The sequence below is a fragment of the Equus asinus genome, chromosome 3 (genome assembly GCF_041296235.1).
Source record: "Equus asinus isolate D_3611 breed Donkey chromosome 3, EquAss-T2T_v2, whole genome shotgun sequence".
NCBI classification, from domain to species: Eukaryota; Metazoa; Chordata; class Mammalia; order Perissodactyla; family Equidae; genus Equus; species Equus asinus.
The window spans coordinates 156,626,504-156,649,431 of NC_091792.1; the positions used below are offsets into that span (position 1 = coordinate 156,626,504).

The window sequence follows — 22,928 nt, forward strand, 5'->3', positions numbered from 1 at the left end:
GATCTGTGTTGAAGCCTCTGGTTGGTTAAAAATAAAACAAGGGAACCGAGTGGAGAGCCTTGGGGGAGTATGAAAAGACCAAATTATATTGTTACATAATTATTGCTCATTATCCTTAATACATGCAGAAGACCTCAATAATAATAGCTAAGATATTTGTTGAGTGCCTCCGACGTCCTTCAGGAGCATTATCTCTTTGATTTCTCAACCGTCCTATGTAATAGGCACTATTATTATTCCTACTTAACAGACCAAAAGATGTGGCCCCGAAGGGTGAAGTAACCAGCCCAAGGTCACCCCGCAGAGCTAGGCTGAGGAACCTAGACCGTCTGGCTCCAGGAACCGCCGTCTCTAAAATTACCCACAGAGAGCCTGTGAAGCCCATGGTTACCTTCGGGCCACCTGACAGGAGGGAAGGGAACATGCCACCACGGAAGAGTTGCCATTGGAAGGAGGGGGTGGAGCTCGTGGCTATTTCTAAATGTTTAAGAATTATCTTTGAAGTTATATTTTGAATCTTTTGAACGTAAAAGAGGCACACCAGTGGGTTAACAGGTGGTTTTTGAAGGGCTGGATTCCGGGAGAGGGTGTGCTCTGAATTTTCTAATTTCGCCACAGCGATAATGTATGCGTTCTTGTATGATGTGAAAATATTAAAAGACATATAAGTAATTTAAAGATGAGCTTCGCTGATCAGCTTTCTCGCCAACTGGGCGCACTTATGTAACTGCGGGGGCGGCGAGGGACAGGCTCCGGCAGAGGCGGGGGGCGCGGGGCGGGGCTGCCGGGCCCTCCTCTCTTCCCCGCCCCTCCCCTCCCCGCCCCTCCTCCCCCTGCCCCTCCCCTCCCCTCCCCCTCCCCCCTACCGTCCTTCTCTCTCCCCTCCCCTCCCCCTCCCCCCTACCGTCCTTCTCTCTCCCCTCCCCTCCTCCCCCGCCCCTCCCCTCCCCTCCCCCTCTCCTCCCCCCCTCCTCCTCTCTCCCCTCCCCTCCCCTCCCCTCCCCTCCTCCCCTCCCCTCCCCTCCTCCCCTCCTCCCCTCTCCCTGGCCCTGCGCTGTCCCTGCCCGGGCCCGGGCAGCTCGGAAAGCCCGGAGCCGGAGCGCCCTGCGCGGCTGGGACTCTGGCCCTGGGCAAGCCGGCGCCCAGGGACCCGCAGTGGCTCGGGGACCGCCGGCCGTGGCCCTGCCCCTCCTGCGGGTCAGCCCACCGCGCGGGGCGGAGCGGAGGGCGCCGGGCGGGCGCACCGGGTGGGGCGATCGGAGCGGCGGGCGCGGGGCGGCGGCCCAGGCTGGCAGGCGCCATGCAGCGGGACTGCGGCCAGGCTGCGGGTCAGTGGCTGGACGGGCGGCCCCCTCCGCCTGTCGCGCGCGCTCCGCACCCGGGGAGTGTGGGGTCGTCCCCGGGACGGGGTCCGGGCGCCCCGGTGCAGCCCAGCCCGGCGGCGTCCAGGCCCGGCACGGATTCGGGCCTGCGCCCCCCACCGCCGTGACCTCCTCCCCGCGGGCCTGGCGCCGTCCGTGGCTGCCAGTGCTGAAGCCTCGTGCTCCGGGCCGGCCTGCAATCCGGGCCCAACGCTGTGGTCGCGGCCGCTGCGTGGGGTGCGCGGTCAGCGGGCGACTCTGGCCAGAAGAGCAGTGGCCTGGTGGGGCGCACTGGGCCCCGGCCCGGGCTCGGCGAACCTGCGCTCGCCTGTCCGTGTGACGCCCGCGGCGAGCTGGGAGCCGGACGTCCCATCCCCGCAGTGAGAACAGAGGGCATTCAGTGACTTGAACGCGGCCCCACGGGTCGTTCTGGGTGTAACCAGGGTTCAGCCCGGGTCGGTGGGTGTCAGAGCTTCAGCGTCAAGCATGCAAATTGGTGCTGGAAAAGTTCAGGTCCAGAACCTTCCTTTATGCAGAAAATTCCGTTTCCCACGTTGTATGGCAGTTAAGCGAAAACTGCAAAATTCGCTCCTGGCTAATGTGTTTCCATCACCGGAGGGCAAGTGACCTTTGGGCCTAAAGTTGAACTCATGGACTGTATTCTCACGTCCAACACAGACTGACGTCAGCATAACAGCGGTTCCTGGCTGTGGGTGCCAGGCACTGTAAGAACTGTGTCATTCCTCAGTGGCCCCCTCTTAGTAGCCTCATCTTACAGGTGAGAAAACGGAGGCACCAAGTGATGATGTGGCTGAGAGGTGGCACAGCTGGCTGGGAAGCCAGACCTTCCAGCTGAGTCACAGGTGTGCTCACTGTGCTGTCCAGCCAGTGGGGATGCTGGGGCTCCAGGGTAGCCCCCACCTCTCTCGATTGGAGATCCTGAGCCAGACATAGAGCATTCCTGAGCCTCAGTTTACTCCTACTTAAAATGAGGGCATTAGGCAAAGCGATCACCATGGCTTTGCCCTCCAGGGAACCTAAGACTTGGTATTGACCTTGTGGGCTGTGTTCTTGCCCGCTGCTGTTTCTGCAGCCCTTGCCTGGGGCCTGCTACTCTGTCCCACCCGGGTCCTTATGTCTGTCCACTGACTGAATGAATGAGCTGAGAGCTGTCTCTCGAATGGGCTCCTCCTGCTGCCTGGCTGCACTGGGACCTTTGGAAAGGGGGCCACGAGCCCAGCAGGGTGAGGGCATCTGAAGACACACGTCGGGCTGCACTGGATGGGAGAGGATTTCTGTTTGTCTGCAAGGTGGCTGGGGAGATAGCAAGAGTAGGCAGTTCAGGGTGGATGGTCCCATCTGCCCCTACCCTGTTATGGACACTTGGGAAGGGCACTGACCTCTCTGAACTTTCTCCACCTGTGGATATCGCCATGGTGATAAGAGTCAGACTGAAGATGAAGTGGGATGATATGCGTGAAGTGTCTGATCCTTGTGCATTTTGATGCCCACCTTTCAGAGCTGGTGATATAAGTTGGATTAGAGTGGGGTTGCATGAGACGTGAGGGCCCAGCCTCCTGGACCCTCGAATGCCAGGCTGGGACCTGGACCGTATGCTGAAGTCAGGGGAGGCTACAGAAGAGTGTGAGCAGAGGAGGTGGTGGGACTCTCGCCCATGGGCCCAGAGACGGGGACCCCTGGGAGGAAGGCGAGGCCTACACTGGTGGTGGGCATGAAATGGGTCGAGCCCCACGGAAGGCAGTGTGCCAGCCAGGGTCTTTCTGGATTACAAACACACAGGCCCTTTGACGCAGTGACCCAACTCCTGGAAAGCTCACTGCATGCATGAAACGCCACGTGTTCGAAGACCAGGAATAACCTGCATCCATTACTAGGGGCTGCTAAATGCACCACGGCCCATCCACTCCGTGGAAAATGATGCACCTTCCCCCAGAATTCAGTGGCTCTAAGTGGGCAGAAAGAGCTCCAAGACACAGTCAACAAAAGACGCAAATTAAGGTCAGCACAACCAGTTTGCCATTGTTTGGGGGGACCAAAGTGTTTGTAAATGCGGAGACTGGCTCTGGAAGGGTATGTGAAGAGCCCCCCAACAGTGGCGGCCTCCAGGGAGGGCACTGGGTGCTGGAGGGGCGAGCTCTATCTTTTACCATCACCTCGTGGATCCCCCTTGAATCAGTCCCAGTGATGGACAACAAGGCCTTGACCAGCCTTGGCCATGTGGATACAGAAATGGGTACAGGCCAGGAAAGTTCTGGAGCTCTGGGTTTGGTCATCACTATTTGCTACATTTCCTCTCCCCAGGAAGCTGAGAGGATGTTGTGATTTATAGTTAGAAATATATATTGGGTCTTCATCCCTGTTCCTGGCACAGAGCTCCTAAAATCCTTGAAATGTCCTAAGTGATGAGAGCCATAAAGGTGTCTTGTTATTTCAGTCCCACCCCCAGACCTCCAGGAGGGGAGAGGGGCTGGAGGCTGAATCAGTCACTGATGGCCAATGATGTAGTCGATCGTGCCTGTATATTGAAGCCTCCATAAAAACCCAGAAGGATGGGGCTCCAGAGCTTCCGGGTGGGTGAACACGTGGAGGTGCTGGGAGGGTGGCGCCCTGGAGAGGGCGTGGGGTCTCCGTGCCCTTCCCCCATACTCCACCCTGTGCATCTCTTCCATCCGTCTGTTCCTGAGTTAGATCCTTTATAAGAAACCAGTGATTCAGTAAGTAAATATTTCTCTGAGTTCTGTGAGCCGCTCTAGCAAATTAATCAAACCCAAGGAGGTGGTCATGGGTCGGAAGTACAGGTGACACCTGGGACCTGCAGTTGGCACCCAGAGCTGAGGGGGTCGTGGGAACCTCCAGTTGGTAGTTAGTCAGTCAGAAGCACAGGTCACAGCCTGGACTCGCAACTGGCATCTGAGGTGGAGGGCAGCGTCTTGTGGGACTGAGCCCTTAACCTGCAGAGTCTGATGCTCGCTCCAGGTAGAGGATGTCGGAACTGAGTTCAATTACAGGACATTCAGTTGGTGTCCAGGGAATTGGGAGTGGTGTGGGGATTCCCCGCCACACACACACACACACACACACGCACACTGGAATTGGTGACAGAACACCCTATTTAGAAGTCAGAGGGCTCCTTCCTGTCTTTCTTCGCTGGGTGTTGGGGGCAGTTTGGCAGGGGGCATTCCCGCGTGGTGGCATTAAGTAACACTCAATGGGATCCTGATGAGGTCACATGAGGTTGGTACCCTGAGGGTTGTTACCTTCCCCTCGGCATGAGGAGACACAGCAGAGGCAGGATCGGGGAGGGACAGACCCCAGCACTGGCAGCCGGGAGACGGGGTTCCTGTCTCGCCTGCCCTTTCCTACCTGTGATTCTGGGTAATCATTCTGCTTCCCTGTGCCTCAGTTTCCCCATTTATACACGGGCCCATGTGTGCACGTAGGCCGTGCATGCACCTAACAGACCTGAGCTATGTGATGGCCCATTCCCGCCTCCCTTCCATCTGTAGAACGGGGCCATCATTACCGTCCTGCTCCCTCACGGGGAATCGGGGGCTAACATGCCCACAGTTGACACTCTCAACATTCTCGAGGCATAGATTTCTGCAAATGTGCCAATTTAAAGTGCCACTAAAATAACGGTGAATTTACCGAGAGCCTACGAGGTGCCATGAGCTGTTCTGAGGACTCTGCAGGGTCTAATTTAATCCTCTCCCCAGAATGTAAGCTCCAGAGGGACTGGATTTCTGTGTGCACGTGCACTGATGTCTGCCGTGCCCAGCACCCAGCAGGCATCCTGTAAGTACCTGTCGGTGAGCCGGCCTTTCAACAACCCTGTGAAGTAGTCTGAAATTTGCCCTCGTGTATGAAGAGAAAACCGTGGTCCCGCGGCTGAAGTGTGCTGCTGATGCTGCGAAGCTGAGTCATGGGAGCTGGACTCTGAACCCCGGTAGTCGGGCCCAGAGCCCACGCTTTTAGCCATGACGCTTTATGGGTGAGGGGCCATGAGCCGAGTCCAGCAGAGCAGGGCACGAGAGACAGGCCCGGGCCCTCAGTTGCACCTGCTCACTGGGAGTGATGTGATTCTCTGTGCCAACCCCCTGTGTAGTTAACGTTTGTGCCCCAGAAAAGTGACCACCAACTGAGTTTTCAGGCATTGGCCGTCACTGCGAGAATTTGAAAATGCAAACGTCACATCGCAGAGTGCCTGGGCTGGACAGACTCTAGCGGTGGTGCTAATTTCCACATCTCTGACCTTCTACGGCCGTTCCTTGCTGTTCCAGTGCCTGCAGAATTCCTTCTCCCATCTCCAGATGGACCAGGTGGCCTGCCCCCCGGGAACTCCGTGATCCAGGCCCACTGCCGGGACCTGGCGTCTCTGCCTGTGCAACAAGTCGTGCTGGCCAACCAGAGGGACCCCAAGGAGCAGGACACGGAGGAACGAAAGGTAAGTGCTGTCCAGGCCGGCACGGAGGGCCTCACATGCGGTGCTGGCTCCATAACTGAGTGCTAACAGCTGCATGGTCATCATGTTCTGTGCTCAGCTCTGGGCGGGGCACTCCTGTGCTTTGTCTCTTCCAACCCTCGCAACGCTGTGAGGTTGGTATTTTTATCCCCACTTTTCAATGGGGATGAAATTGAGGCACAGAGAAGTCAAGGAACTTGCCCAGGGTCACACAGTAAATAGCAGAGCAGGATTTGAGCTCAGAGAGTCTGGATCCTGAGCCTAAATGCTCCAGGAGACTTGGGGTTGCTGGTGAAGGTTCTAGGGTGGGGTGAGCAGTTCTCCCCTGGGGGGCAGCCCCAATCCGTGTTCTGCGTGGGGAAAGCAACTGGTGAGGAGTGGCGTGGAGGGCACAGTGGGGACTAAGTAGGAAGAGGCTGGCTTTGAAGCCGGGTATTAGAATCCCAGCTCTGCCACCTCCTGCTGACTCCCGGAGGAGGTTTTCTTTGTAACAGAAAATTCTGTTTATAAAACCAAAAATCCAAAATTTACTGTCTGTTGCAATTTGAACATGAAGGATCTGTGCTGGTCAAGAGTCTTTTTACAAAGGGTTTTTTCCCTTGAATTTTGCCCCCAGCTGATTTTTTGCTCTGCCGCTGGCTACAGGTTTTTAATCAGCCTTTGCTCACTCAGTCGTGTTCTGCTTCTGCTTTTCCTTTTTAACTGATGCCCTCATGTGTGTGGGAAATGTTCTCCACGTAGTAACACCCTGTGCTCGTGCTCAGCTCCCTGTGTACGTAGCTCTATTAAGGGCAGAGTCAATTTGGTAGAAATCCTGTGTGAGAAATTCAGCAAGAACAAAATGCTTCAGGAGTCCCTGCGGCCTCCTCAAGTGTCTTTGTCTCAGTAACTATGGTTTCTGGGCAAACTAAGAAAACACTCAGGAAGGGTTTTCTTTTAAAGAAGCTAAAACAAAGGGCCAAGGATGGCAGTAAAATCATCAGCACATTTATTTTGATTTTTTGACTTATTAGAATACTAGAATATCGAGAAGAACAATAAGATACATGAAAATAGTTCCTCTAATTTTAAAAAACAAACAACGTTCCCTCTGTGCTGCAGCAGAGGAGCTGAGCAGGAAGAGAGGAGGTGCCACTGCAACGCGAGCCAGAGGTGACCTGGCCCACGTCCCACCTGCCCTCAGGCAGCTCTGGGTCCGCGGTGTGCTCCTGGCTCCAGCGTGGCACTGCCACTCAGTGGCCAAGTCGCGTCATCTTTCTGAGAGTCCTCCTGTGGCGCGGGGTGATGCTACTTGCTTCGACTGGGGAATGCGAGACTCCCATTCAGGGGCATGTGCGTTGGAGAGCCCCACAAACTGCACTAGGGAAACTGTGGTCGCTTTCAGTGTTTATGCTGCGAAATCAGTGCCAACCTCGGTGCCAGGAGCTCTCCAGGGTCCTGAAAGGACTGTCTGCTTTCAGACTCCAGGGACCAGCGTAGTCTACGCACAGGAGTGAACGAGGGGGAGTGTCATTATTGTGCACCTACTGTGTGCCTGGACCTTCCTCTGTGGCTCTATCTCGTTAACACACGTGGTTGCTACCCTGGCTGGTGGCCTCTGCCTGGCCCGAGCTCGGCCCTCCTACTGCTGAAGCCCCGAAAGCCAGGTGCTGCCCTGACCTCCTCTGTCACATGGTCCCCAGAACATCTGGTCTCTGGTTGTGGCAGTGCCAGATCTGCACCCAGCAGGCCTGCTGGGCCGCTGACCAGCTTTGTATCTCCTGGCCCTGGGAAGGCCAAAATTGTCACATCTGGGAGGGGGCTTTGAAAACGGGAAAGCTGAAACAGAGGTTTCAAGGCCATATTTTGATCACTCTATACCATTGTGGGCACAAGCATGTGTTTGGTGTATGAACCTTTGAAAGTGAGTACTGAAGGCAAGGGCATCCAGGCTGTCATTCTGTAACCCCTAACTCCTATGATAAATTGTCATGATTATTTATGTACAAGTCAGGCTCTGCCGTTAGATGATGAGCTGTTGAGAGCGGGGCCTGTCCGTGAAGAACCCTCCAGCCTCCGAGTGTGGCACAGGGCCCCGATGACAGCAAGGGCTCAGGCTCTGCCCGTGAACCAAGGAATGCGATGAGTGGGAGGCTGAGCCTGCGGCTTGGGTTTCCCTCCCGAGAGCTGGCTTCAGGGGGAGAAGGTTCTGTATCCGATCACAGCAGCCTGCACTTAGTGAGCACTTACTGTATGCCTGGCTCTGTTCTAAGAACTACATGAATATGAACACATTTAATCCTCACTGCAACCCACAAGGTAACAACTATTATGATCCCTGTTCTATAAGTGGGGAAACTGAGGCACAGGGATGTTACTAATTTGCCTAAGGCCACATGGCATGTAAGTCGCAGAGCTGAGATGTGAACCCAGGCTGTGTGTCAGTAAAGCTCAGATGTCGACCATCTGACCCCTGTCCCCCACTGCCGAGGCTAGCCTCATCCTCCTGGTAACCTAGTTATTTAAGCCTCAGATTGCTTTTTGTTTTTCCTGAGGAAGATGTGCCCTGAGCTAACATCCATGCCAATCTTCCTCTATTTTTTAGTATGTGGGCTGCCAGCCCAGCATGGCCACTAACAGAGCAGTGTAGGTCTGCACCCAGGAACCGAGCTTGGGTTGCTAAAGCAGAGTGTGCCAAACTTAACCACTAGGCCACCAGGGCTGGCCCTGGATTGCTTTCTTTTTTTTTTTTTTAATTTTATTTTTTTTTCTTTTTCTCCCCAAAGCCCCCCAGTACATAGTTGTATATTCTTTGTTGTGGGTCCTTCTAGTTGTGGCATGTGGGACGCTGCCTCAGCGTGGTTTGATGAGCAGTGCCATGTCCGTGCCCAGGATTCGAACCAACGAAACACTGGGCCGCCTGCAGCGGAGCACGCGAACTTAACCACTCGGCCACGGGGCCAGCCCCCCTGGATTGCTTTCTTGATTGCACTCAATGACCATTATTCAGTCATCACACAGTGGGAGGGAACATCCGGGCTCGCTCACCTGCTGTGGACTCTGGGGCAGTGATGGCATCTCTCTGTGACTCGGTTCCCCCATCTTCAGGGACGATCACGGCCACTCTGCAGAGTTGCTGGGAGGTTAGAGGCCACGTGGGCGAAGCACAGAGAAGACACCAGTCTATGGTTTACATTGTTGACTGTGACGCAAACGTGGTAGACCATTGTTGACCATCGAGGTTTCCCTCTGTGGTATTTCTCTTTCAGAAAAGGAGAGGGGGCTGGCCCAAAGGCAAGAAAAGGAAGCCCCTGAGGGACCTTTCTGTTCCCCGCGCTCCTACGACAGGGTAAGACAGGCCGATGACCTGACCAGGGTTAAGGTCACATGTGACTGTGCCGTGCCGAGTGTGGCCTCGGGCCCATCTCAGCTTTTATCCAGTTTTTAGGAAACTGGATTGTTAGGGGGCCTCACACCACAGGGCCTGAGGGCCGGCTGTTTAGTTCTCTCAGCTATAACAGTGTTCTGATGCTCAAAGGAGAGCTGGGCTTGGGTCACAGACAGGAAAGGGGATGGCTGTGGGGCCCAGGGGTCTGGTATCCCTTCCAGGCTTACAGAAATGGGGGCTCCGGGGCCTCTAAGAGCTGGTTAACCTTCATCAAGGCTCGAAACGCCCCTCCCAGTGCCCTGAGACTTTGTCCCTTGTCCCCTGGCATCTTGGGATGCAGAAGAGTGGTCCACACCAGCCACTTCCCACTGCTCTCAAGGTCACCTTGCTCTTCTGGAAGGTTGCAAGCTCTTCTCTTTATCCTCAGGGTTTCCACGTTCCTAAGAGTGAGGGTCTTTATCATGTAATACCTGTGGGTGGGCCTCTTGGTCCCAAGACTGTATTGTCTTAACTCCAACGCCCCTCCCCCTCTCCCTGGACATGAATCCTTCTTCTTCAGGAGGGTGGGAGGGCCTGTACCTGGAGCATGCAGGCCACGTAACACCTGTGAGCAGCTGGCATTACGTCCATTACACAGAGGAGGAAACTGAGGCTCCTGTGGGATGAGTGCCTTGCCCACCCAGTCTTCATGTGTCTCATGCCCCTCCCGCAGGGGGCCTCTTCTGGCTCCTTCCTCTTTCACCAGTCTCTGGATAAACCAGTCATTTTCCCCTCTTAATGGTTAGATTAAAAATATGGTCAACCTCATGGCTATTTATTTTTATGAAAACCAGAAAATGGCAGGAGCTGCAGCAGACCCGGCTGACTGCCGTCCCAGCCGGCTGCCCAGAGCTGTTGTGTTCGTTCCATTCCTGGCGCAGGTACGCTATCTTCCTAAACGAGCAGAGAAGTCAGCTGAGGGCCGAGCACCCAGATCTGCCTTTTACGGAAATCACGAAGATGCTGGCTGTGCAGTGGGCTCAGCTGTCTCATGAGAAAAAGCGGGTAAGTCGCTTTCTGCCTCGAATGAGGAGAGAAGCCGTCTGCAGCCTCGCTTAGGGGCTCTTCCTTCCTTGTCCACCTTTTCACACTGGAACCAAGGGAACTTTCTGGAATGCAGGCATGGGGTGCCTCTCACCGCACCCCTTAAAAGAATTACTGGTTCACTATTGCTTTTGGCATCCACCATCTCCCAAACTGTGCTGGGGAGAATGGCTAATGCATGAAACACAGGTAAATTGTCTCATAAGTTTAAGGAAACTCTGGGATAAATAAAGTGAAATAGATTTTTCCCTCTGCAGGAAGTTTTTGGAGAATTTAATGTGATTTTGTTCACTTAAAAGAGGTTTCAGACGTGGTCTGTGCTCTCCTGGAGTGAGGCTGCGGAGGGAGAGACAGCTGAGTCCGTCAGGGGCCTGAGGGTCTCCACGTGTCGTCTCCACTGCAAGGGATTTCTCAGACTAATTCTGCCACGGAACCCTTTTTCACAGAGCATCTGTTCACCTCCTGTGGAATTGTGTTCTGGGGCCCCAGGGGAGGAAGCACCAGCTTACAGGATGCAACCAAAGCCCTTTTAACACGGCAGACATATCCAACACCAACTCCTGCCGCTCCCTCCCCACACTGTTCATTTCAGCCACGCTGATCACAAAATGCCTGCTCCAACGTCACCTCCTACCCAAAGCCCTCCCTCACCCCTTCTAAGTTTGACCCCAGAACAGCTCCCTGCCTCCAGAGTGTCATTTCTTTGGGTCAGATGCAAAGACCCTGAGATGAACTTCTTTAACCTCTGCACTTTTAACTTGTTTTGGCCATAGAAAACCCTTGTTTCAAATTAACTATTACAGAGAAATGCTGATTTGGGGGACTGTCAATTAATAACACCCCTCTCCTTCCTACCCGGGTTTGCAACCAATTAGGAAATAGATCCAGTAGCCAGTCAGACAACTGGACAACTCCCGGCCGCCCTGGTCAGGACAGGCCCATGACCACATGCCTAGAGCAGTCTAGAGCCCTTGCTCTCTGCCAGCCAGCACATCCCCGGGCAGAGGAGAGAGGGAGGGGCTCCACCGGGCATTTCTGGTCTGGCTCCCAATTTACCACTCAGATAAGCCCCTGCTGCCACCGTGGAGGGGAGGGTGGTGCAAGAGAGGCCAGCAGGGTGACGCTGAGGGAGCTCCCTCCGTACAGAAACATCGGGAGTGGTGAAGAAGTGCCCCTCACACACTCACTCCTGCGTGCTTACACGCATGCTAACATGTAACACAGATCAGAGCAAAGCTACTGTGGTTAAGTTGCATGAGGATGGCAAGGTTAGGCCCCACCTGTTGCAATGACTTAAGCCCCTAACGTTCCAGTCCGAGCAGCTGAGACAAGACTACAGCTGGCTCTGCAAATAAGCATGGTGATTGCAAAGCACAGCGCAGCTCTTAGGGGGCAGTGAGGGGCAAAACCTCCGATCCCAGGTTTTACGGCGTCTCTGAGCTCTTTTCACGATCTCTCAAATCCTTCACCCTCCCTCTCCCCAGCTGCCGTGCCGGAGGTCCTCCAAAGCCAAGTTCAAAGCCTGCCTTACACTGTTATCAGCTGTCCCCTCAGTGGGCCTCAAGTCCCTGCAGGTATGGGACAGAGGCCGTGCGCCACACGCCAGGTGGAAAGAGGGTCCAGAACCTGAGGAAGAGGCCATCCAAGGGACTGGCCGCTCCAGTTTAACCAGGACCAGCCCAACACATCAATGCTTTTTAAAATTATTTTTACTTAAGATGATTGTTTCAAATTACCAGGTGCACAAAGTAAATAATCACTGTGAATATGAATGATCTGACAGGTGTTCTCAGGGCAAACTTTTGCCGATACCCCCCTCCAGTTGTCCCTGGTTACACCAGGCTGGCCTGGTGCTGCCTCTGTGCCTGGAGGGGAATCAAAGTCCCTGCCTTCAGGAGCTCATGGTCTAGGGGGTCAGGACCCCCGAAGTGGACACATGCAATCCAGGGTGAGGGGTCCCTGGGACACAGGTCTGTACCAGGGGCTGGGGGACTCCAGGAGGCACCTAACCCCTGGTGTGGGAGTGTCTCGCCCAGCCTGGGGGCATCAGAGAAAGAGTGTCAGGAGGTAAATGTTCCGCGATGGATCTTGAAGGGTAAGTAAGGTTTGCCCAGGGCAGGAAAGGCGAGACAGGTGTTATCAGTGGAGGGAAACCAGGAGCAGTGGGCTGGGTCCAACTCATCTCTTGCCACCAGTACCCAACCCAGGACCCTGCAGAGGGGAAGGCACTGACGTTTGCATGAGTGGTAATTGAAGAGAAGTGTGATGTCCCTCAGGAGGGGGCTGATAGTGCTACCCTGCTCTGCAGTCCTCAGACCACACGTGGCAGAATGGTGAAGACCACAGGGAGGAAGGTTTCAGCTGATTGGAAGGAAAACCTTCTGTACTGTCAGCATCTTTCAAACAAGGAATGACCTTGCTGGTAAGTAGTGAGGTCCCCATCCCTGGAGGTGTGCAAGCAGAACCTGGGCAGTAGCTTCTGGGGACCCTCCTAATGAATCCAAAGCAAGTTGGACAAGAGGACACCCCCAGCCTCCCAGACCAGGAGAGTCTCAGAATCCCTGTGCCCCTTCTTCCAGTGGTATATTTACGAGGCGGATGAGGACAAGCAGCGCTACATGCGCGAGCTGGGAGCCTACCAGAGCTCCGAGGCTTACCGAGCCTTCCTGCGAAGGCAGGCAGCGCACAAGGCACAGGCGCTGTGTGGTGAGTGGGGCCTGGCCGGGGTGGGCTGGAGCTTCCCCACGCGCCATCAGCGGCCTGCTGCAGACCCGGGCATTGTTCGCCCTGAGGCGCAGCACATGTGCTGGGGGTTAACATGCCAAGCATCCGCTATCCAGGGCGCCTGAAGTTGGTGGATAAATACCCCGGCCCCACTCTGACAACACTGAGGTGTAGTCCACGCGCCCCCCGGAGGCTCCCATGGGACTGCGCCCCATTGACTGTAGCCACCCCTGCTGGGCAAGGCACCCTATGCTGGCTTTCTTCCCTTCCCTGACTCACTTCCCCACATCCTACCAGCATTTCCTGGGATCACTGCCCAAAAAAACCACTTGGACCAAAATCCTTGTGTCAGGGCCCGCCTCTGGGAATCCCAGCCTAAGGTGAAGAAGGGAACTCCATCTATTGTCTACTTACCATGCATGCCTTCGCCACAGAGAGCACTTTCCTTCCGTCTTTTTTTTTTTTTTCCTTATTGGCAGTCTTATCGATCACAGTGCGGCACAGGGTTTGGTGCAGATCAAGTGACATAAACCATAGGGACCTTGGTGCTCAGTGCCTGGCACCTGGTAAGAGCTCAGTAAGTGTTCATACTTGGTGCCCCCCTCCCTTTGCTCTGGAGCGTGAGCCCCCACCCCAGCTTCATCCAGAGCAGGGATCAGCTAACTTCTGCACAGGGCTAGGTAGTAAATATTTTAGGCTTTGTGGGCCATGTGGTCTCTGTCACAACCACTCACCTCTACGGTTGTAGTGGGAAAGCAACCACAGACAGTGTGTACACAAATGAGTGTAGCTGTGTGCCAATAAAACTTTATTTACAAAAACAGCCAGAGGGCCAGGTTGGTCCACAGGCAGCTCCACTCTGGCCCACTGTACTTACTGGGTTTCCACCTCACATTTGTTTTCAGTCAAGCACCTGCAGATAAAAATAATCCATTGGGAAACCACTGGTCTAGCCTAAAAGAATTAGCCGATACAGTCAACCCGCCAAGAAGGGGGTCGCTGATGGTTCTGAGGCAGCTGCAAAGCCTCTGGTCCTCGTCACGAATGTCAGAGCTAGGGAGACTGCACCCTGAGACCTCGGGCCAAGGTCCCCTGAGAGCAGCTGTCATTCTCTGCTCATGTTTTCCTCCCTGAAAATGCCATTTGTCAGACTTAGCAGAGAACACCTCATCTTGCTTAATCCTTCGTCATGCTTGAGTCCCGTGGCCGCCTTACTTTTGTGGTGGTTTGCAGGTTGTCACCGCATGAAAAGCTGGTGAGTTACAAAGAAAGGCCCCTCCCACAGAGCTTGGTTTTTAAACAAACAAATAAGCTGTATTACTGCCTTATTTAAAACATAGTAACTTTTACAAAGTTTACTATAAAAATATCATAAACAATTTTTTTAAATGTCACCTAAGAATCTGTCATGCTAATAAAAAATGAACTGTTTTCATTGTTCCTGTTTCTCTCTAATTTTCATTCCATCCCTGGCCAGGTGTTTCTAACTTGAAGTCAGAGGCCCCTGGTGTTCCCTCTTGGTTCATGGGGATTTTCAGACCTCAGCAGAAGTCGAACATGCGTCCCCCCGCAAGAAGCCTGAAGACACTCCTGCCCCTCGAGTTGATCTCCCCCCCCCCAAATCAGGCTGAGCCCTTTTCTGAGACAAATGTTTTAATTGATCCCATTTGTTTCTCCATCAGGGACGAGTACACCAGGAAGTGGCTTTGAGAGCGAGGGCCTTGACTTCTCAGCAACTGACGTAAGTATTTTTTGGGGGGGGAGGAATGGTTTCAAAGTAATCATCCTCATTTGGTGTGGGAAAGTGACAAATGTTCTTTCTCAAAAGATGTCTAGGTTCTAATGCCTGGCCCTATGAATGTTGCCTTATATGGCAAAAGGGTGGGGCCTCTTTGAAGGTGTGACGACGTCAAGGCTCTTGAGATAGGGGGTTATGCAGCCACACGGGTTCTTACAAGAGGGAGATTTGACACAGGAGAGAAGAAGGCAGTGTGACCACAGAGGCAGAGATTGGAGTGACATGGCCACGAACCAAGGATGCCGTCAGTCACCAGAAGAGGCTGGAGGAGAGAACAGGAGCAGATTCTCCCTGGAGCCTCCGGAGGGGCCTGGCCCTGCCGACGCCTGGATTTTGGCCCAGTCAGGCTGATTCTAGCTCTGCCTGCCTCTTAACAGGCGCTGGAAAAATATTAGCTGCTATTGTAGTTTCATGTCTTATTTCTCTGTCCACCAAATAGGCGGCACCCTTTGGTGCTCATGCGGCTGCCGTGCTCTGTCCGGTAAGGAAGGGACGTGCAGCCAGGAGGCCCCTGGCCGCAGCTCAGTTCCTGGTGCCCTGTGCAGTTCAGTTGCTCCTGGTTGAGTCTGAAGGGGAACATGAGTTGATTCTAGAAGGTGAAGACTCACATTTTGATTGAGAGCCATCTAGAGTGGATGGTCCTTGATTGGGTTTTTCCTTTGACTGTATCTTGGACACTTTGTGATCCGTTTTTTTTTCCATAGTGGGTCCTAATCTTGGCTTCAGCTTGCAAAAGAGGGTGTAGTAGGGATTATCTGAATGAGTTTGGGTCCCTTCGTGCTTGTTCAACAGGTCACCAAACCTAACAGGCTCCCAGCTTCCACCCTGGACTATCATGATTAAGTGTACAAGGAAGGTATTTCTTTAAGCAGAAGTGAGAGTATGGAATTTTGTGTCAAGGCATGCATGTGGCTAGGACGTCCCCTCTGGTGTCCCGGCCCTGGCCGCAGGGGGCATTCGGAGACCCTTTCTTCCTTTCTCAGTGGTGTTGGCACCGCAGCCCTCTCTCCCCTCCGTGAGTTCCCTCCCACAGTCCTCCCATCTCACTGCCCAGCCTTCCCCAGCCTTCCTCTCCCCGGAACTCCCCCAGCCCTGGGGATGCCCTCGCTGCCGTCTCTGCGCAGGCTCGTTCTGCTCTCCTCGTGAGAGGTGGAGCACAGGCTCACGGTGGGCGTGGAAGAAATCACACAACGGCGTCTCCCAGGTCGGGGCTCATCTCCGGGCTGAGGGAGCTCCTCTCTGATAAGGGAGAGAATTCTGAGAAAAGGTGAGCAACAGAGCGTCCAGAGCACGGTTATTTCCTGGCCGGCTCCCGGGAGGAACGTATCAACTCCAAGTCAGGAACCAGCTCTCATCAGACCTTGGGGAGTTTTTACATCTCTGAACTAATAAATGTAAGCAAATGCATACAGCTATATGTTTCTTAATTAACTAGATTTTTCATTTAAAAAATAGTACATATACGAAAAAATACTATATATGCATGGTAAAAAAAATTTCAAACAGGACACAAGCTTACAATGAGAGGTGGGTCCTGCTCACAGGCCAGAGCCCCCGTCCCTCACATCCACCACCCCACCTCTGCATCCCAAGATGTCCACCATGACCAGTTTCTAGGGCATCTTCCAGAAATATTCCATGGAGACACAAGCACCTAAGGGTTAGTGCATATTTATTTAGATAAAGGACAGATCTTTGTCAGTTAGTTGTAGAGTCCATTTTGGTTTAGGATTTCAAAGCAAACTCTTTGAAAATAAGCGAGGCCCAAAATTGGTTGTGGGCTCTCTCCAACACCACCAATTCTCAAATCTCCGTGTTGTACCCTCGTTGCCACATTTCTAGCACTTTCTATCCCGACCAGTCAGGGGTCTTGGGATGAGTTGAAATTCTCAGCTGTGCTGGGAAAAGCCTCAAATCAGCAAGTGATTTCCCAGGTGGAAAGGGACTGGCAGACCCGGCCAGCCCACGTGAAGTCCATAGGCCCTTTTAGGCTCGTTTTATGTTGGGGGAAGGCCGGATCCCCGGGGCCTCCTCCCTGTCACCCGCCATCGGTTCTGTCCACAGGGGGATGCAAACAATGACCTGTACTGCAGGACCTGCAAGCAGTTCTTCAGTTCTCTGCATAACAAGAAAGAGCACCTGCTGGGGAAGCAGCACCTGCAGAACCCCACCCGTAACCGGCGCTGCTCTGCTCCTGCGCAAACGCAGGCCTTGACTCCACCTGCACTGGAGTTCACCGACCCGCAGCTGCAGACTCCCTGTTACTTAATGTTAAGACAGGATCTAAGCAAATGCTCTAATGCCAGGTGGGTGTGCTGGGGCGGGGGTGGCAATCCAGGAAGCAACATATAGATTTGCCCACCTGCCCGGCCCCACCTCTTGGGGGCCTCCATGCCTCCTGGAGCCCCCTGCCTCCCTGACTCCAGAGGTTGGGGGTCCTGGACACCACATGCTCTCTGCCTGCAGTGCCCTGTGTCCACGCACTGCAGGGCCCCCTCCCTTCACCCAGATCTTGCTTAACTGTCGCCTTCCCTGGAGGCCAGCCCTGGTCACTCTTGCACAGTTGCACACCTCCTGCCCTCCCGGTCTTCCCGGCTTTATTTCTCTCCATCGTTCCATCATCTTCTATCAGCCTCTTTCATTTGCCCATTTGTGTTGTTGTTTGCTGTCTCCCACCAGAACATAAGCCCCTCGTGTTTGGGGATCTCTGCTTCCTTTATTCACTGGAGTACCCCCTGGGCCTAGCGCCATGCCTGGCTCTCATGGCACGCACTCAATGTGTGTTTGTTGAATGAATGAATGAATACATTCAACAGGTAACTCTGGAGCACTTATTCCTTCCCAGGCGCTGAGCCCGGGGCTGGGGACACAGAAAGAATTGACACAGCTCTGTCCCAAGGAAACGCTAGTATATGGATTAATACGAACAACCTGTGTTAAAACGTCTTGTGTTCAAGTGAAAGGAGACCCATAGAAACAGGCCTGCCCCCAGTGATGACAACTACTGAGATCACAGTGCTCTGGGACTAAAGAAGATCCTCCAGGAATGGAAACGGTTGTGTCCAGTGCTGGACTATGGGGTGACTTTTTTTTCTTTTTTCCACCTACTCTTTTTTTTTTTTTTTTTTTTGCTGGGAAAGATTCGCCTTGAACTAACATCTGTTGCCAATCTTCCTCTCTTTTTTCTTTTTTCTCCCCAAAGCCCCACTACGTAGCTGTATATTCTAGTTGTGAGTCCTTCTAGTTCTTATATGTGAGCTGCCACCACAGCATGGCTACTGACAGATGAGTCGTGTGGTTCCACGCCCGGGAAACAAACCCAGGCTGCCAAAGCAGAGCACAGTGAACTTTAACCACTAGGCCATCAGGGCTGGCTCTCCACCTATTGTTGAATGTTAACACAGAAATAGATCTGACTTAAGCCCCCTACTCTGCCTCGTGCTTGCTGAGTGACCTGGGGCCAGCTACTTGACCTTTCTGTGCTTCCACTACCGCAACTGTAAAGTGAGGATGAAATTGCCCACCTCACAGGGCTCTTGTGAGGATGCTCATCAACGCCTTATGCAGGCCTGGCGTGGCCCAGACGTCCCCTCCTTCAGGAAGCCCTTCCTGATCCCAGACTTGGAGGGGGGCCTTCTCGGGGCTCCCACACGTACCCTTTGCTTGGTAATTATCATCCCTGCTACTGTCACCACCACCTGCAACACACACATGCATAGGTGTGTGCACACCCACAGGCACACACTGGTCTGCCCTCCTGGAGGGAAGGGGCCGTGTGGTTCAGGACTCCTCAGGGCCCATAGTAGATGCTCCATAACCGTTTGATGAGGGATGCACAGATGGGCAGAAGGCTAACGTTCGGTCTGGTGTTTGAAAGAAGCAAACGGTGTCCAGTGATGTCTTGTTCAAGGTGAACAATGGCAACGACCATACAAATGGCTCTCCTTACCTGCCCTGAGTGCACCCTGTGCGCTCTGATGCCTCGCGTCAGACCATGGAAATTCCCTGCTGGAGACGACTGAGGCTCATTTCCGAATCTATAAATCGTGTGCTCGGGATGTGGAGTTGTAGATGCGTGTGACTGTGACCCAGCGTAACCTTTGCAGTGTTTATTTAAAAGGAAACAGATGAGGGCAAACCTCGCTTCATCTTCCCTCTAAACCGCCTGCAGGCTTTACGTTGGTGGTCGGGCTCTTGAGAGCTTTGCCGTTTCTGCTTTTATTGCTGCGACATTGCTGGGAAGCAGGGCTTCGGGCCGCTGGGGTCTCTGAGGCTTGTCCTGCTAGGAGGGGGTGTTGGCCTCGCATCTCTTCGGCCCAGGTACCCAGGTCTCACGTGGCTCTTGTTGCCCTGGGACCACCCCCCCCCCCCGAGGCAGGTGTGAGCCCAGGAGTCACCTGCCCCCACTGTCACCGTCCCAGAAGAACCTGAACTGTCCCATCCCCAGGTCTCCACCTCCTCTCAGCAAAACCAGGGGCCGAGCAGATCGGGAGCACGGTCCAGAGCTCGCTTTTCTCAGAACGTTGCTGAGACCTAATTCACACGCCGTAAAACTCCCCCCTGAGAGCGTATTTTTTTAGAGTGTTCACAGACGTGTGCGGCCATGACTGTAGTGAAGTTAGAGCGTTTGCATCAACCCAGACAGGAACCCGTATCCGTCAGCTGTCACTCCCCGCTCCTGGGCAACCACTGGTTCCAGCGTTTCAACACTTGCTGGCTCCTTGCCTCCTTGCAGAGGCTGCCAGGCATCTCCGCCTCGGTGACATCTTAGGGGGCCGTGCCCATCACTGTGAAGGACCTGAATGCTGCCTCTTACTGCCCTTATCACCTTGGGCAGGTGCCCCCAAGTGTCTCCTCTTCCTCAAGTGCAGGAATCGGGGAGCCGAGGCCTCACAGGGCTGTGCTAGGATTAAATGAGTTAGCTGTGTGACAGCCTCCAGCCAGCGGCACATTCTGGGCGCCTGCTGTTACTATTATGAGCTTGGGGGGCTGTGCGTACCGGCAAGTCCCTGCCTCCCACCTGCTTTCCAGGAATCTCAGACCTCTGACCATTCCCCACGGCCCCCTGCTCTGCCGTTCCTTTGTCTCCCCTCAAGCTGCCCTTTTCCTAGAAGGAACTTCCCACCTTTGTGCCCGGTCTCACTCCTGTTCATCCTTCAAAACCCTGTCAAAATGATAATAGCAAGTGGTAAGGACGATGGGGGGGGAATTATGGCCCCGATTCACTGCTGCTGGGAATGTCAAACTGTGCGACCACTTTGGAAAAACAGACCAGCAGTTCCTCAAAAGGCGCCACCATGTGCCCCAGCAGTTCACTCCCAGGTGTATTCCCGAGAGAACAGAAAAGGTATGTCCACGCAAAAACTGTGTGTGAGTGCGCATGACAGCCATATTCACAATAGCCGCAAAGTGCAAACAGCCCAAACGTCCATCACCTGATAAAGGATGAACAAAGTGGTACAGCAGACGGCGGAGTGTCGTCATCCGTGAGAAGGAATGAAGTCCTGATGCTACAGGATGGAGGACCCCTCACAACGTGATTACGTTGAAAAGCAGCAGTCGAAGAGGCCCACGCAGTACATGATTCCATGCGCATCAAATGTCCAGAAGAGGGAGCTCGAGAGAGACAGAAAGCAGACGAGCGGCTGCCGAGGGCTGGGGGAGACGGTGTGTGCTTAGGAGGTGATGGCTCCAGGGCACCAGGTTGCTTTTGGGGTGATGAATATGCTCTAAAAGTGACAGTGGTGGTGGTTGCACATACCTGAATATACTGAAAACCTTTGAATTGGACACTTTAAATGGGCAAATTGTATGGTATGTGAATTCGATCTCAATAAAGCCATTAGGAAAAAAAACACCCATCTTGTCACGGCCCCCTCTTCCAGGAGGCCTCCCCTGCTGCCTGCCATCCGGCATCAGTCCCAGTGTGGTCTGCTTGTATATCTGTCTGCCCCCTGGACTGGGGACCCGGCGCAGGGACAGGCCTGCCCGCGTCTGGACAGAGGACCAGGCCCGGAGGAGCTGCGCATTCCATGCTCTTGGGGCTGAGCATCGCTAGGGTTTCATTGCTTTGTAGGAGAATTGGAGAAGGATTTTGCTGAGTGCTTGAAGCGCCTGCAGCCTCTGGAGGAGGAGCGAGGTCAGAATTTGAGCAAAGGGGGCTTGGAGGAGGTGGTCGAGGGTCCTGACCCGCTTCCACTCGGAGGCCTGGGTCCAGGGAAGAGTTTCGCTTCACTCGACTTGTGTTTCTTGCAAGAATTCATCTTTAAACTTCTGAAAAGTGAGTAGTCAAGTTCAGCAACTCCCTGGTAACGCTGGTGATCTTGGGTTTTATAATCCTCGTCAGCTCAACCTACACAATTGCTGGGAGCCGCCCACCAGTCCGCTAAGCCTCTACCCAAGGGCAACGGTCCGGTCCGGGAGAGAGATGAGGGAATGCACGGCGGACCCTCAGAAGATGGCGGTCGGCCGCTCCTGGTCCTACTCATGCTACTAATCTTAGCAATATTGCTCTCGCTGTTCTTTTTCTGTACATGGAGATATCTCGGGGAAAAGCTCTCCACGCAGGGGAAGGAGGCTCATGCAACCTGGCCTTCTAGGGAAGGTTCAGGGAACAGCAGCCTGGAGGGGAAAAACGTTCTGATCCCCCCCTGGAAAGGCGGTAAGGGAATTTGGATAGCCCTCAAGGAGGAAGCCTTCTAATAATCAGCCTCAAAAGAGAATATTCCCTCCTCAGGTCCTTCTAGGAGGTAGAGATTATCCTAGGCCTGTTAGGACAGAAGGTAAATGGTGGCACCCACCCAGGAGCAGAGGCATGCAAAAACTACCCCTTCCTAAGGCAACTCATGATCTTGACAAAGTTGCAAAGAAATATCATAATATATTGACACAGAGGAATTGGGATTATGATGAGGATTGGGAACCCTATAAAATAGTTAATGGTAAAAGAGAAACCCCAAGCATTGTGCCTGTGTGGCTTTCGATCAGACGGAGCTGAGGGCCTGTGTGTATTTGGTCCCCTTGCACTTTGCAATACTTCAGCTTTCATTATTACAGGAATAAAAGATAGAGGCTTAGGGCCATTCGACCCATGAGGAACTAAATCTAGACGTTACACCCCGTTTTGCAATCATTCTTAAACATCTAGACGCCTAGTAGACATATAGAAAAGGTCAATATCTATAATTAACAAAGGTTGCTTACTTCTCACAGACATACTGTGCTAACATTGTAACAAGACATGCTTATGTACCCATTTTGTTTGCCAAAATTATGTACTGAGACAATTCCATGAAATAGTAAACGCATGACCTGGACCCTTTATAAGTGCTTGAATGCGTTGAATAAATCAGACTTGGAAACCTTGCTTCCAGTCTCACCCTAACTTCTTTCTTCGCCGACGCCGTTCATCCCTCAGGAAACCCTACCGGCTGGAGCAGGACTCCGGCACACAATAGCTTGTAATGTTCAGTGGGACAAAAAAAGAAAGGTGCCGCCTAGGAGAACAACAGTAAGTAACAATAATAGTCAGATGGAGATAACCAAGGGCTTCTGATGAGCCAGCACAGCTCTAAGCCCTTTATACAAATTAACTTATTTAATTCTCAGAAAAGTACCATGAGGTCGGTAACAGTATCACCTCCTTTTAAAGATGAGGAAAGTGCAGCACAGAGAGGTTAAGTAACTTGCCCATGGTTGCACAGCTAGTGAGTGCCCAAGCTGAGATTTAAACCCAGGCCTTCGGGTTCTAAGACCTGTGGTGTTCAAAACTTCCCAACAATCTCGGCTATGTAAAATTACACATATCTAGATCCCCACAGATGCTAATGGTGATCGTCTCTAGGAGGCAAGAGGGGGGTTATGTTTGTCTTTATTCCTTTCTGTGTCTGCCATGTTTCCCTAGTGGACAGATGTCCTTTGCATTATCAGAGAAAGGACTAAACTCTATGTAAAAGGATTTTGAGGATGACCTGCACATATCGGGGGCCCAGCTGTTGCCTGTGTGAGGCGCGGTTAAAGCGGAGGGGAGGCTTTGATGAAAAAGAACAGAAAATGCAGGCTTTCTCTCGCCTGGCCTCCCAGTCAAGGAATTTGAACTCAGAGAGCTGCGGA

General features: G+C 53.3%; 1 long non-coding RNA gene across 3 annotated transcripts; it reads left to right on the top strand.

The window, feature by feature from the left end:
* Positions 1 to 1,079: 1,079 nt before the first annotated feature.
* On the top strand, positions 1,080 to 22,177 carry LOC139044899 (uncharacterized). Of its 3 annotated transcripts, XR_011502367.1 has the most exons (9): positions 1,080 to 3,380; positions 5,663 to 5,826; positions 9,093 to 9,172; positions 10,132 to 10,255; positions 12,603 to 12,716; positions 14,701 to 14,759; positions 14,994 to 16,210; positions 16,881 to 17,122; positions 17,662 to 22,177. It is a non-coding gene; the product is annotated as an uncharacterized lncRNA (long non-coding RNA). The 3 variants fall into 3 exon arrangements; XR_011502366.1 differs by having other exon boundaries at positions 14,701 to 16,210; XR_011502368.1 differs by lacking the exon at positions 14,994 to 16,210.
* Positions 22,178 to 22,928: the final 751 nt, after the last annotated feature.